Below are 13874 nucleotides of genomic sequence, written 5' to 3'. Positions count from 1 at the left end.
GTTGTGTATTGATGCAGCGTGATAGAGTAATAGCTTATGCTTCTAGACAGTTGAAGAAGCACGAGTTGAATTACCCCACCCATGACCTAGAGATGGCAGCAGTTATCTTTGCACTTAAGATGTGGAGGCATTACCTCTACGGGGTTAAATGCGAGATCTTCACTGATTACAAGAGTTTACAGTACATTTTCAGTCAGAGAGAGCTGAATTTGAGGCAGCGGAGATGGGTAGAATTGCTTAGTGATTATGATTGTAAGATCCAGTATCATCCGGGGAAGGCGAATGTTGTCGCAGACGCCCTAAGCCGGAAATCACTAGGCAGTTTATCCCATATAGCAGCAGAGCGGAGACCGGTTGTGATGGAGCTTTATAAGCTCTTTGCCGAGGGCTTACAGCTAGAGTTGTCTGGTACAGGTGCGTTGATAGCACTGATGAGGGTGACACCTGTGTTTCTGGAGCAGATAGCTCAGAGACAGCATGAGGACCCTGAGTTGATGAAAATTGCCAGGACTGTTCAGTCAGGCAATAATGCAGAGTTCAGATTTGACAACAAAGGGATCCTTCGCTATGGGAGTCGACTTTGTGTACCAGATAGGGGCAGTGTGAAGGAAGACATTATGAGGGAAGCTCATAATGCGAGGTATAGTGTTCACCCAGGAGCCACCAAGATGTATCAGGATCTGAAAAGGGTCTATTGGTGGCCAGCCATGAAGAAAGAAGTGGCGCAATTTGTGACAGCCTGTGAGGTTTGTCAGAGGGTGAAACTAGAGCATCAGAAACCAGCCGGAATGCTTAACCCATTACCGATTCCAGAGTGGAAATGGGAGAACATAGCCATGGATTTTGTAGTGGGTTTACCAGTAGCGTCCAACAGGATAGACTCGATATGGGTGATTGTGGACAGACTCACGAAATCTGCTCATTTTCTTCCAGTACGGAGTAACTATTCTGTGGATAAGTTGGCACAGGTCTATCTGGATGAGATAGTGAGATTACATGGAGTTCCAGTGTCTATAGTTTCAGACAGAGGACCTCAGTTTACCTCCCGCTTTTGGCGGAGTCTGCAAAGTGCGATGGGCACGAGATTGGATTTTAGTACTGCTTTCCACCCACAGACTGATGGACAGTCAGAAAGGACCATCCAGACCATAGAGGATATGCTTCGCCTATGTGTGTTAGACTTTGGCGGTTCTTGGAGGCAGCATCTACCTTTGGTAGAGTTTGCCTACAATAACAGTCATCATGCTAGCATTGGGATGGCTCCTTATGAAGCCTTATATGGGAAGAAGTGCAGATCCCCTGTTTGCTGGGAAGAGGTAGGAGAGAAGGCTCTTGCAGGGCCAGAGTTAGTAGACATTACCAGTAGAATGGTGCCCATGATCAGAGAGAGAATCAGAACAGCTCAGAGTAGACAGAAAAGTTATGCAGACAATCGCAGAAAGCAGTTAGAGTTTCAAGAGGGTAATTGGGTATTGCTGAAAGTGTCTCCAATGAAAGGAGTGATTCGTTTTGGGAAGAAAGGTAAATTAGCTCCACGGTACATTGGACCCTTTGAGGTGTTGCAGAGGATCGGAAATGTGTCGTATAAGCTGGATTTACCTGCTTCTATGGAGAGGATTCACCCGGTATTTCATGTTTCAATGCTACGACAGTTTGTGTCAGATCCGAATCAGGTTCTGAGTGAGCCTGAGGTGGAGATTCATACAGATCTCACCTATATAGAGCAGCCAGTGCGGATTCTGGACACGCAGATCAGACAGCTAAGGAACAAGGAGATTCCGATGGTGAAAGTGTTATGGAACCACCATAATCTAGAAGAGTGCACATGGGAGACGCGGGAGTCTATGCTCCAGCAGTATCCATATTTGTTTTGAGGTTCGTTTCCTCCTTGTGTTTTGTTTTTGTATGTTTTAGAACCATTCGAGGACGAATGTTCTTAAGGAGGGGAGAATGTAACACCCGGCTAGAATCCGGCACCGGAATTCCTAATGTCTGGTGGAATCCGGGGTGTTGGGATTCTATATAAGGGTAGGAGTTGTGTTTTCTCAGGGTTATGAGATGTTTTAAGGTTAAGGGAAGTGAGTTTTGAGTTGAAATGACCAAAGGCAGGTGAGCCAAGTTCGGCCGCCGAAAGTAAGTTCGGCCGCCGAAAGTGTTTGGCTTCCGAAGGGACGTTCGGCCCCCGAATGTTGCATGGTCTTGCCTGTGATTGGGCAGCCGACGATGAGTTGGCCAGCCAAGCTGAGTCATGGCTTTTGACAGATGTTGGCCTCAGATTCTTGCCATGAATTAGCCACGTCTTCTATGACTCATCTGCAAGTGTTTTGAGCAGCTCATGCAGGAGTTTGCTCATTTACCCAGTTTTGAGAGTTTTTAGCCAAAAGTGAGTTTGAGAGAGAGAGTTGAAGAGTTTTGTGAGGGGAACGAGGAGTTGATCCGTTTTCCTTGTTCAGTACGTGCATCTTCTTGTTTATAGAGGTAAGGGAAGATCTAAAAACCCTGTTTTTTTACGTGTTCTGAAGGTTTTAAGGGAAAGAGATGCATGTTGAAATGAGAAGTAGTGTTGTTGATGAGTTATGCATGTATACATGTTTCTGTGTTATGTTTGTTTTGTTGTTTGGGGTTATTAGCTAATGTTGGACCCCTATGATCATATACATGAGTATATGTATGTTGAGGAGGTGACGTTTGCATGGTTTGAGCAGTTGAAGGAAAGAAGGAGATGGTTTGCCGTTGAAACTGAGTTCTGGAAGAACTCAGGTTCGGCAGCCGAAAGTTCATTCGGCCGCCGAACCTCTTGCATGGTGGCTTAGGCTGCCATAGCTTGCCCCCGCACGTTGTGCATGTTCGGCTCTGTTTGGGGGATTCGGCCGCCGAAGGTGCCGCCGAAGGTGCTTGAGTTTCGTCTCTGGAGAGGACATTCGGCCGCCGAACCTGCCGCCGAAAGTGTTCTGTCCAGCTTTCTTTTGCATGCTTTGCATGAGGTTTAAAGTGAGCTTAAGGGGATTCTTGGGTAGGTCACTAGAGTGATTTTATTTATGTGTTTATACAGACCAGAGGAACCAGAGAGAGCAGCAGTGAGTACTGCTCCAGAGGTAAGCCTGCAGAGTCAGTCAGTCCAGAGAGCCAGAGGTGAGTGGAACTAAACTTATGACTTTTAATTGAACCACAACCTGTTTTTAGCATATCTCATGCATCATGTTTATGCCATAGGTTGATTGCATTAGTATTCACGAATATGTTGCATTGCATCGTTATTTGGTGATGTGAGTGAATGCTGAATGATCCAATAGTCTCAGACAGGAAGTCCAGGAGCCTTTGACTACGCCCTGGCACGTATAGCAAAGACCAGGAGCCTTTGACTACGCCCTGGCAGGTATATAGCAAAGTCCAGGAGCCTTTGACTACGCCCTGGCAATGGTAAGTTCACAGGTGTTATATACACATATACATATATGACAGGAAGACCAGGTGCTCGATTCTACGCCCTGGCACAGAGTTACTGGGACTATGTGGTGACAGGTTTACTCTTGATGTGGCTTGTCTGTGATATGATGCATTCCATGAGATCATATTTTACTGAAATGTTTTACTGTTCTACTCACTGGGCGATAGAGCTCATCCCACTCCCTTAACCCCAGTTTTGCAGGTTCAGTGGACAGTGTACAGGGACAGTCCAGTAGAGTACCAGAAAAGTAAAGAGACCTGTAATAGCTTAGAGTGGACATGTAATATTAAAGAGATGTCATAGTTGTTGCTAGACCTAATAATGTATGTTTTGTACACGATCTGTATATGTATATATGTTTTCCTGTATGTGAAAACCAGGCTTAACAGGTATGAATTAACCCATCTAGAGCAAGCTCTAGTCAGGGATACAGAGTACATGAGTACAGAGTACAGAGATAGTGCATGCACAGGTTAAGCCGTGGTTCAGAAAAGAGTTTTATTTTCACTGAAAATGTATGATCATGTATGAGTTTTACAGGTACACAGAGAGTATAGCAGGCTTGCTACGGGTTCTGGCGGCCTTAAGCCGACCTGAATCCTAGCGCCGGTGACGGTCCATTTTGGGGTCGTTACAACATGCATCTCTCTCCCTTAACTTCCATAAAACCTTCAGAAAACACCTAAACAGGTTCAAGAGCATTACTTACCTCCTGTACCAAGAAGATGAACACTCTGAACTAAGGAAAACGGACCAACTCTCCTCAAACTCTCAAACTCTCACACACTTAGCTTTTTGCTTCAAAACTTTCAAACTCTTTTGAACACAAGCTAACTCGTGCATGAGCTGCTCAAACTGAGCAAATAAAGCATGGGAGACGTGACCAACTTCTGGACATGATCTGGTGATAACACCTATCCACAATGCTGACTAAGGATCGCACAAGAGCTGGCTGAGCAACTCAGCTTCGGCTGCCGAATCGCATGCAAAACCATGCAACATTCGGGGGCCGAACTTGCACTTCGGTAGCCGAACCTTGAGCACTTTCGGCGGCCGAACTTACCTTCGGCGGCCGAACTTGGCTTAGCTGCCTTGGGTCCTTTCAGCTCAAAACTTAAGTCCATTTGCCTTTACCCTATTAACACACATCATAACATATAGTAAAACATAAATCCTACCCTCCTCTAGAAGTCCGATACCCCGGATTCCACCGGACGACAGGAATTCCGGTGCCGGATTCTAGCCGGGTATTACATTCTCCCCCCCTTAAAACCATTCGTCCTCGAATGATTCGAAAACAAATAACACATAAACTGGAGGAAACTAACCTCAAAACAAATATGGATACTGCTGGAGCATAGACTCCCGCGTCTCCCAGGTGCACTCTTCTAGATTATGGTGGTTCCATAGAACTTTCACCATCGGAATCTCCTTGTTCCTTAGCTGTCTGATCTGCGTGTCCAGAATCCGCACTGGCTGCTCTATATAGGTGAGATCTGTATAAATCTCCACCTCAGGCTTACTCAGAACCTGATTCGGATCTGACACAAACTGCCGTAGCATAGAAACATGAAATACCGGGTGAATCCTCTCCATAGAAGCAGGCAAATCTAGCTTATACGACACATTTCCGATCCTCTGCAAAATCTCAAAGGGTCCAATGTACCGTGGAGCTAACTTACCCTTCTTCCCAAAACGAACCACTCCTTTCATTGGAGACACTTTCAGCAATACCATACTACCCTCTTGGAATTCTAACTGTTTCCTGCGAACGTCTGCATAACTTTTCTGTCTACTCTGCGCTGTCCTGATTCTATCTCTGATCACGGGCACTACACGACTAGTAATCTCTACTAACTCTGGCCCTGCAAGAGCCTTCTCTCCTATCTCTTCCCAACAAACAGGGGATCTGCACTTCCTCCCATACAAAGCTTAATAAGGAGCCATCCCAATGCTAGCATGATGGCTGTTATTGTAGGCAAACTCCACCAAAGGTAGATGGTGCCTCCAAGAACCGCCAAAGTCTAACACACACAGTCGAAGCATATCCTCTATGGTCTGGATGGTCCTCTCTGACTGTCCATCAGTCTGTGGGTGGAAAGCAGTGCTAAACTCTAATCTCGTGCCCATCGCACTCTGCAGACTTCGCCAAAATCTAGAGGTAAACTGAGGTCCTCTGTCTGAAACTATCGACACTGGAACCCCATGCAATCTCACTATCTCATCCATATAGACTTGTGCCAACTTATCCACAGAATAGTTACTCCGAACTGGAAGAAAATGAGCAGATTTCGTGAGTCTGTCCACAATCACCCATATAGAGTCTATCCTGTTGGACGCTGCTGGTAAACCCACTACAAAATCCATGGCTATGTTCTCCCATTTCCACTCTGGAATCTGCAATGGGTTAAGCATTCCTGCTGGTTTCTGATGCTCTAGTTTCACCCTCTGGCAAACCTCACAGGCTGTCACAAATTGCGCCACTTCTTTCTTCATGGCTGGCCACCAATAGATCCTTTTGAGATCCTGGTACATCTTGGTGGCTCCTGGGTGAACACTATACCTCGCATTATGAGCTTCCCTCATAATGTCTTCCTTCACATTGCTCCTATCTGGTACACAAAGACGACTCCCATAACGGAGGATCCCTTTGCTGTCAAAGCTGAACTCTGCACTGTTGCCTGACTGAACAGTCCTGGCAATTTTCATCAACTCAGGGTCCTCATGTTGTCTCTGAGCTATCTGCTCTAGAAACACAGGTGTCACTCTCATCTGTGCTATCAACGCACCTGTACCAGACAACTCTAACTGTAACCCCTCGTCGAAGAGCTTATAAAGCTCCATCACAACTGGTCTCCGCTCTGCTGCTATATGGGATAAACTGCCTAGTGACTTCCGGCTTAGGGCGTCTGCCACAACATTCGCCTTACCCAGATGATACTGGATCTTACAATCATAATCACTGAGCAATTCTACCCATCTTCTCTGCCGCAAATTCAGCTCTCTCTGACTCAAGATGTACTGTAAACTCTTATGATCAGTGAAGATCTCGCATTTAACCCCGTAGAGGTAATGCCGCCACATCTTAAGTGCAAAGATAACTGCTGCCATCTCGAGGTCATGGGTAGGGTAATTCAACTCGTGGTTCTTCAACTGTCTCGAAGCATAAGCTATCACCCTATCACTCTGCATCAAAACACAGCCCAATCCCATTCGAGATGCATCACAGAATACTGTGAAATCCTCATTACTCACAGGCAGAGCTAGCACTGGTGCTGTTGTCAATCTCCGCTTGAGCTCCTCAAAGCTCTCTTCACACTGGTCTGACCAGACAAACTTTTGGTTCTTCTGAGTCAATTTGGTCATCGGAGCTGCTATCTTTGAGAAGTTCTGAACGAACCTCCTGTAGTAACCTGCCAGTCCCAGAAAGCTTTTAATCTCAATCACTGTCGTGGGTCTGGGCCAGTTAGCTACAGCCTCTATCTTCTTGGGGTCTACCTCAATACCCTCTGCTGATACGACATGTCCCAAGAAGGAAATGCTCCTCAACCAAAACTCACACTTCGAGAACTTGGCATACAAACCATGCTCTCTCAGTGTCTGCAAAACTATCCTCAGATGCTGGGCATGCTCCTCTGCATCTCTGGAATACACTAAAATATCATCGATGAAAACAATGACAAAGTGATCCAGAAACTCACTGAAAACTCTGTTCATGAGATCCATGAATGCTGCAGGGGCGTTAGTCAACCCGAACGGCATCACTAAGAACTCATAATGCCCATATCTGGTTCTGAACGCTGTCTTAGGCACATCTGCCTCTCTGACTTTCAACTGATGATACCCGGATCTCAGATCTATTTTCGAGAAACAACCTGCTCCAGCTAGCTGGTCAAATAGATCATCAATCCGAGGTAGAGGATACCTATTCTTGATAGTGACCTTGTTCAACTGTCTGTAGTCGATACAAAGTCTGAGGGATCCATCCTTCTTTCTGACAAAGTGTACTGGAGCACCCCACGGTGAGGTACTAGGGCGGATGAAACCCTTATCTACCAAGTCCTGCAACTGTTCTTTCAACTCTTTTAACTCTGCTGGTGCCATCCTGTAGGGAGGAATAGAGATAGGTCTGGTACCTGGCAGCAATTCAATTTCAAACCCTATCTCCCTATCAGGTGGGAGTCCTGGTAAATCGTCTGGAAACACATCGAGAAACTCTCGGACAACTGGTACGATGGCTGGTTCCCTCACCTGACTGTCTAGCTCTCTCACATGAGCTAGAAACCCCTGACAACCCCTCCTAAGCAAACGATGAGCCTGAAGGGCTGAAATCATACCTCTGGGTGTACCTCTCCTGTCTCCTCTGAAGACACACTCTGACCCATCCTGGTCTCTGAGACTCACTATCTTCTCTCTACAGTCCAAAGTAGCACTATATGTAGATAACCAATCCATCCCTAGAATGACATCAAAATCCGTCAACTCTAGAACCACAAGGTCAGCTGGAAGGTATCTACCATCTATAAACACTGGACTGAAACGACAGACTGACACTGCCACTGATGGGTCACATTTAGGTCCACTGACCCAGAGAGGATACTCTAACTCAGAACTGATCAAACCCAATCTCTCTATGGCTCTCGAAGCAATAAAGGAATGAGAAGCACCGGGGTCCATCAAAGCATACACATCTGAACACCCAATGATGAGATTACCTGACACCACTGTGTTCGACGTGTTAGCCTCCTCCTGTGTCACAGTGAAAATCCGTGCTGGGGCTACCGGATTTCCACCTCGGGAACCTGCTGCGGAAGTAGAGGCTGCCCCTCTCCCTCTACCTCTGCCACTACTCTGAGGCATGACTGGAGCTGCTGGCCGTACAACTGGCTGTACCACACTGCCTGAACTCATCTGCTGGGATGGTGCAAAAGTCACCTGAGGACAATTCCGAGCAATATGCCCTTCCTGTCCACAGCGAAAACAAGCTGTAGATCCCAACTGACAAACTCCTCCATGTGGTTTTCCGCATCTTCTGCAGACTGGAGCTATGCCAGAGCTTGAGCCACTACCTATTCCCAGACCTGACTTCACTTTATTCCAGAACTTACTCTTTGTTCCTTTGGCTCTGTCCCATCTCTTGCTGCCTGAAGTGCCTGTACTGGGGGCCTTAGAACCCGAAGCCTGTGCCTTTGATTGTTTCTGAATATTGGCACTAGCTTCCATTTTCCTGGCTGCGTCCACTATGGTGTGGAAACCCTCCTTTTCTGCGGGAAGAATCAAGGAAGCATACCTGGGATGCAATCGCATAGTATATCTCCTTGCCTTCTTCTGATCAGTATCATAGGCTTGACCCACATACTGAAGCAAATCCAGGAACTTATCTGTGAATTCATCAACACTCATCTCATCTGTCTGTCGCAACTGTTCAAACTCTATTACTTTCATCTCTCTGGAACTGTCAGGAAAAGCCCACCCTGCAAACTCATTGGCGAACTCTCCCCATGACATGCTGTCCATTCTGGGTTCCACATAATTCTTAAACCATTCTCTGGCTTTCTTGCATTTTAATGTGAAACCTGCCATCTCAATGGCTCTCCTATCATTTGCTCCCAATTCACTAGTTATCATCCTAACTGCTCTGAGGTAATCAAATGAATCATCTCCCGTGTTGTATTTAGGAGCATCCAAATTCAAGTACTCCGTCATTTGCACTTTACCTCCAGATGAGCTAGGTTGATGTCTGTCAACAAGGGCTACTGGTTCTGGTGGTGGTACTGGGTCATTTGGCTCTGTGTGTGCTGCACTTGGATGGGTAGGGGAAGATGGATACATAGGATATGGTGGATAGTACGGAGGATAAGGCATATATGGCATGTACGGAGGATATGGGATAAAACTAGAGTACTCCGACATACCTTCCATCGGATACTCTGGATAGCCAAAACCTGAGGTCTGCGCACCTCCCTGCGACTCTCCCATACCTTCCTCAAAACTGCCTATACCCATGCTGTCATCTCTAGACTGATCAAACTCCATAGCTTCCCTCCTTTCCTCGGATCTTTCTCCCCTAACTGTTCCTCTTCTGCTCTCGTCCACAGACCTTCTAGGGTCTATTGACGTACCTTCCCTGCTAGATCTCTGAGACCTTGCCCTTGGCAATGCAGGAGGACGAGCAGCTGGACTCTCATTCTCTGGTGGGACTCCAGTCAATCGAGCTGATCGACGAGTTCCTCTCATCTTACTCTCTGAAAACACAGCATATAACAGAGCACTTTAGCACATAAACAACACATAACAATAAGGCACATGCATAACTCATGGCATATGACAGATAGGACACAACACCCTATCCTAGTGGACATGATTTCCTATTGTGCTTGACCACTCTCTATGAGCCCGACACTGTCTCATAGGTCCGATCATGTGAACCTAGGGCTCTGATACCAATCTGTAACGACCCCAAAATGGACCGTCACCGGCGCTAGGATTCAGGTCGGCTTAAGGCCGCCAGAACCCGTAGCAAGCCTGCAATACTCTCTGTGTACCTGTAAAACTCATACATGATACATTTTCTGTGAAAATAAAACTCTTTGCTGAACCAAGGCTTAACCTGTGCATGCACTATCTCTGTACTCAGTACTCTGTACTCTGTACTCTGTACTCTGTACCCCTGACTAGAGCTTGCTCTAGATGGGTTAATTCATACCTGTTAAGCCTGTTGATAAAACATATATACATATACAGATCATGTATGTAACAAAAGCTTTACAACACAACACAACTAAGGCAAGCACAACTCTAACGTTATACACAACTATAACATCTCTTTACAATTTACATGTCCATTCTATACTATTACAAGCTCTTTTACTCTTTCTGTACTCTGCTGAACTGTCCCTGTACACTGCCTACTGAACCTGCAAAACTGGGGTTAAGGGAGTGGGATGAGCTCTATAGCCCAGTGAGTAGAACAGTAAAATATCTCAGTAAAACATGATCTCATGGAATGCGTCATAACACAAATAAACCACATCAAGAGTAAACCTGTCACCACATAGTCCCAGTAGCTCTTTGCCAGGGCGTAGAATCGAGCACCTGGTCTTCCTGTCATATATGTATATGTGTATATAACACCTCTGTACTTACCATTGCCAAGGCGTAGTCAAAGGCTCCTGGTCTTTACTATACCTGCCAGGGCGTAGTCAAAGGCTCCTGGACTTTACTATACCTGCCAGGGCGTAGTCAAAGGCTCCTGGACTTCCTGTCTGTGACTATTGGATCATTCAGCATTTACCCACATCAACAAATAACTATGCAATGCAACATATTCGTGGATACTAATGCACTCAACCTATGGCATAATCATGATGCATGAGATATGCTAAAACATTCCATTAGTCAATTAAAAACGTTAAGTTTAGTTCCACTCACCTCTGGCTAACTGGACTGACTGACTGAGCAGGCTCTGAAAACGCTGGAGCAGTACTCACTGCTGCTCTCTCTGGTTCCTCTGGTCTGTACAGATACAGATAAAAACTAGCTTATGACCACCTCTACTAAACTTCCCAAGACTCCCCTTCAACTCACTCTAAACCTCATGCCAAGCATGCAAAAGAAGGCTGGACAGAACACTTTCGGCGGCAGGTTCGGCGGCCGAATGTCTTCTCCAGAGACGAAACTCAAGCACCTTCGGCGGCACCTTCGGCGGCCGAAGTCTCCAAACAGAGCCGGACATGCAAAACTCGCTCAGGGGCAAGCTGTGGCAGCCTAAGCCACAATGCAAGAGGTTCGGCGGCCGAATGAACCTTCGGCTGCCGAACCTGAGTTCATCCAGAACTCAGCCCGACGGCAAACCAAGCTCCTCCTTCCCTTCAACATCTCCAAACATGCATACTTCAACTATTCCACACACATATATGCAAGTATATGTTCACAGGGGTCCAAAACTATCTAATAACCCCAAACAACAAATCAAACATAACACAAAAACATGTATACATGCATAAATCATCAAAACCACTACTTCTCACTTACACATGCATCTCTCTCCCTTAACTTCCATAAAACCTTCAGAAAACACCTAAACAGGTTCAAGAGCATTACTTACCTCCTGTACCAAGAAGATGAACACTCTGAACTAAGGAAAACGGACCAACTCTCCTCAAACTCTCAAACTCTCACACACTTAGCTTTTTGCTTCAAAACTTTCAAACTCTTTTGAACACAAGCTAACTCGTGCATGAGCTGCTCAAACTGAGCAAATAAAGCATGGGAGACGTGACCAACTTCTGGACATGATCTGGTGATAACACCTGTCCACAATGCTGACTAAGGATCGCACAAGAGCTGGCTGAGCAACTCAGCTTCGGCTGCCGAATCGCATGCAAAACCATGCAACATTCGGGGGCCGAACTTGCACTTCGGTAGCCGAACCTTGAGCACTTTCGGCGGCCGAACTTACCTTCGGCGGCCGAACTTGGCTCAGCTGCCTTGGGTCCTTTCAGCTCAAAACTTAAGTCCATTTGCCTTTACCCTATTAACACACATCATAACATATAGTAAAACATAAATCCTACCCTCCTCTAGAAGTCCGATACCCCGGATTCCACCGGACGACAGGAATTCCGGTGCCGGATTCTAGCCGGGTATTACAAGGTTGTTTGCATTAGAATCCATGAATATGATGCATTGCATAATATGTTGTTGATGTGGATGGATATTGGATGATCCTTAGCCCTCAATATGAGATGAGATAACATGATATGAAATGATATGGCATGAGATGGAAAGACCAGGTGTGGCCTAGTCGCCCCTGGCATTATGTATATGTAAGGAAAGACCAGGTGTGGCCTAATCGCCCCTGGCGTAGTTGGACATGTTATGATATGAGCTAGTTAAGAGAAGCCCAGGTGAGGCCTAACCGCCCCTGGCGTAGTTGGACATATTACGATATGTAGAGGGCTATTGGTGACAAGTCCATCCTTGATGTGATATGTTTGTGATGTGTTGCATTTCATGAAAGCATATGTTTAAATGATTCTTATTATTATTCTGCTCGCTGGGCTTTATAGCTCACCCCTCTCCCCTAACCCCAGGTTTGCAGGGTCAGAGATAGTTCAGGAAGTCCTCAAGATATGGCTATGGTTATGATATGTAATAGAATAGTTGTGGACATGATGTAACGTAAGGTTATGTAATGATGTAAAAGAGTTGTATTGTAAAATGATATTATATAATGTGTTCAGAGTTATAGTATTGTGCTTGGCCCCGAGTTGGATAATCCCTTTGTACATGAGTTTTATATTATATTGATATATATATGTTGGACTGAGTTTGACATAGGGTATGCTGACCCTAGGGGTTCTATGAGTTCAGTCATAGTGCATACACAGGTCAAGCTTGGTAAAGGTAAAGTTTTAAATTTTTATGTAATTGTTGATCATGTATGGGATTAAACAGGTATTCAGGATGAATGTTTGGCTTGCTACGGGTCCCGGTGGCCTTAAACCGATCTGGATCCTAGCGCCGGTAGCGGTCCGGTTTTCGGGTCGTTACAAGGGCCAAGTCTTAGAGTTAAGCTAGCTCCTCCCCTAATGCCACTTACTCTAGTAGTAAAATAGCCTAACCCTACCTTGTGATGGCACTACTCTAGCTATGGATTTGAGGATGTTACATATACACTAACAATCACCCACTTGCACTAGGCCTAATCATATAAGTATCTAATACCCATAGACCTAGTGTGCTGATCATGCTTGACCTGTGAAAGAGGCTTGGTCAGTGGATTTGCAATGTTGTCATTTGTGTCTACTTTGCATATTTTGATATCTCCTCTATCAATGATCTCTCGAATAAGGTGATATTGCCTGAGTATATGTTTAGATCTCTGGTGAGATCTGCGCTCCTTTGCCTGTGCTATGGCACCGTTATTATCACAATAAAGGTCCATAGGTTTTGCAATGCTGGGAACCATTCCCAACTCTGAGATGAATTCCTTCAATCAGACTGCCTTTTTAGCTGCATCTGATGCTACTATATACTCAGCTTCTATTGTAGAATCTGCTATAGTGCTCTGCTTGTAACTTTTCCAACTAACAACTCCACCATTTAAAGTGAATGCGAATCCTGACTGCGATCTGAAGTCATCTATGTCGGTTTGGAAACTAGCATCTGTGTAACCACTTACAACTAGCTCGTCTTCCAATCCTCCATAAACTAGGAATGCATCCTTAGTCCTTCTAAGGTACTTTAGGATATTCTTTACAGCTGTCCAGTGACTTTCACCGGGATCTGCTTGATATCTGCTTATTGTGCTCAAGGCATATGAGACGTCTGCTTATTGTGCTCAAGGCATATGAGACGTCTGCTTATTGTGCTCGAGGAATCTTATTCATTCATTCTCGCTCATCAGATGTCAGAGGACATT

The sequence above is a fragment of the Manihot esculenta genome, chromosome 8 (assembly GCF_001659605.2).
Source record: "Manihot esculenta cultivar AM560-2 chromosome 8, M.esculenta_v8, whole genome shotgun sequence".
Taxonomy (NCBI): Eukaryota; Viridiplantae; Streptophyta; class Magnoliopsida; order Malpighiales; family Euphorbiaceae; genus Manihot; species Manihot esculenta.
This window is presented reverse-complemented; position numbering follows the sequence as displayed.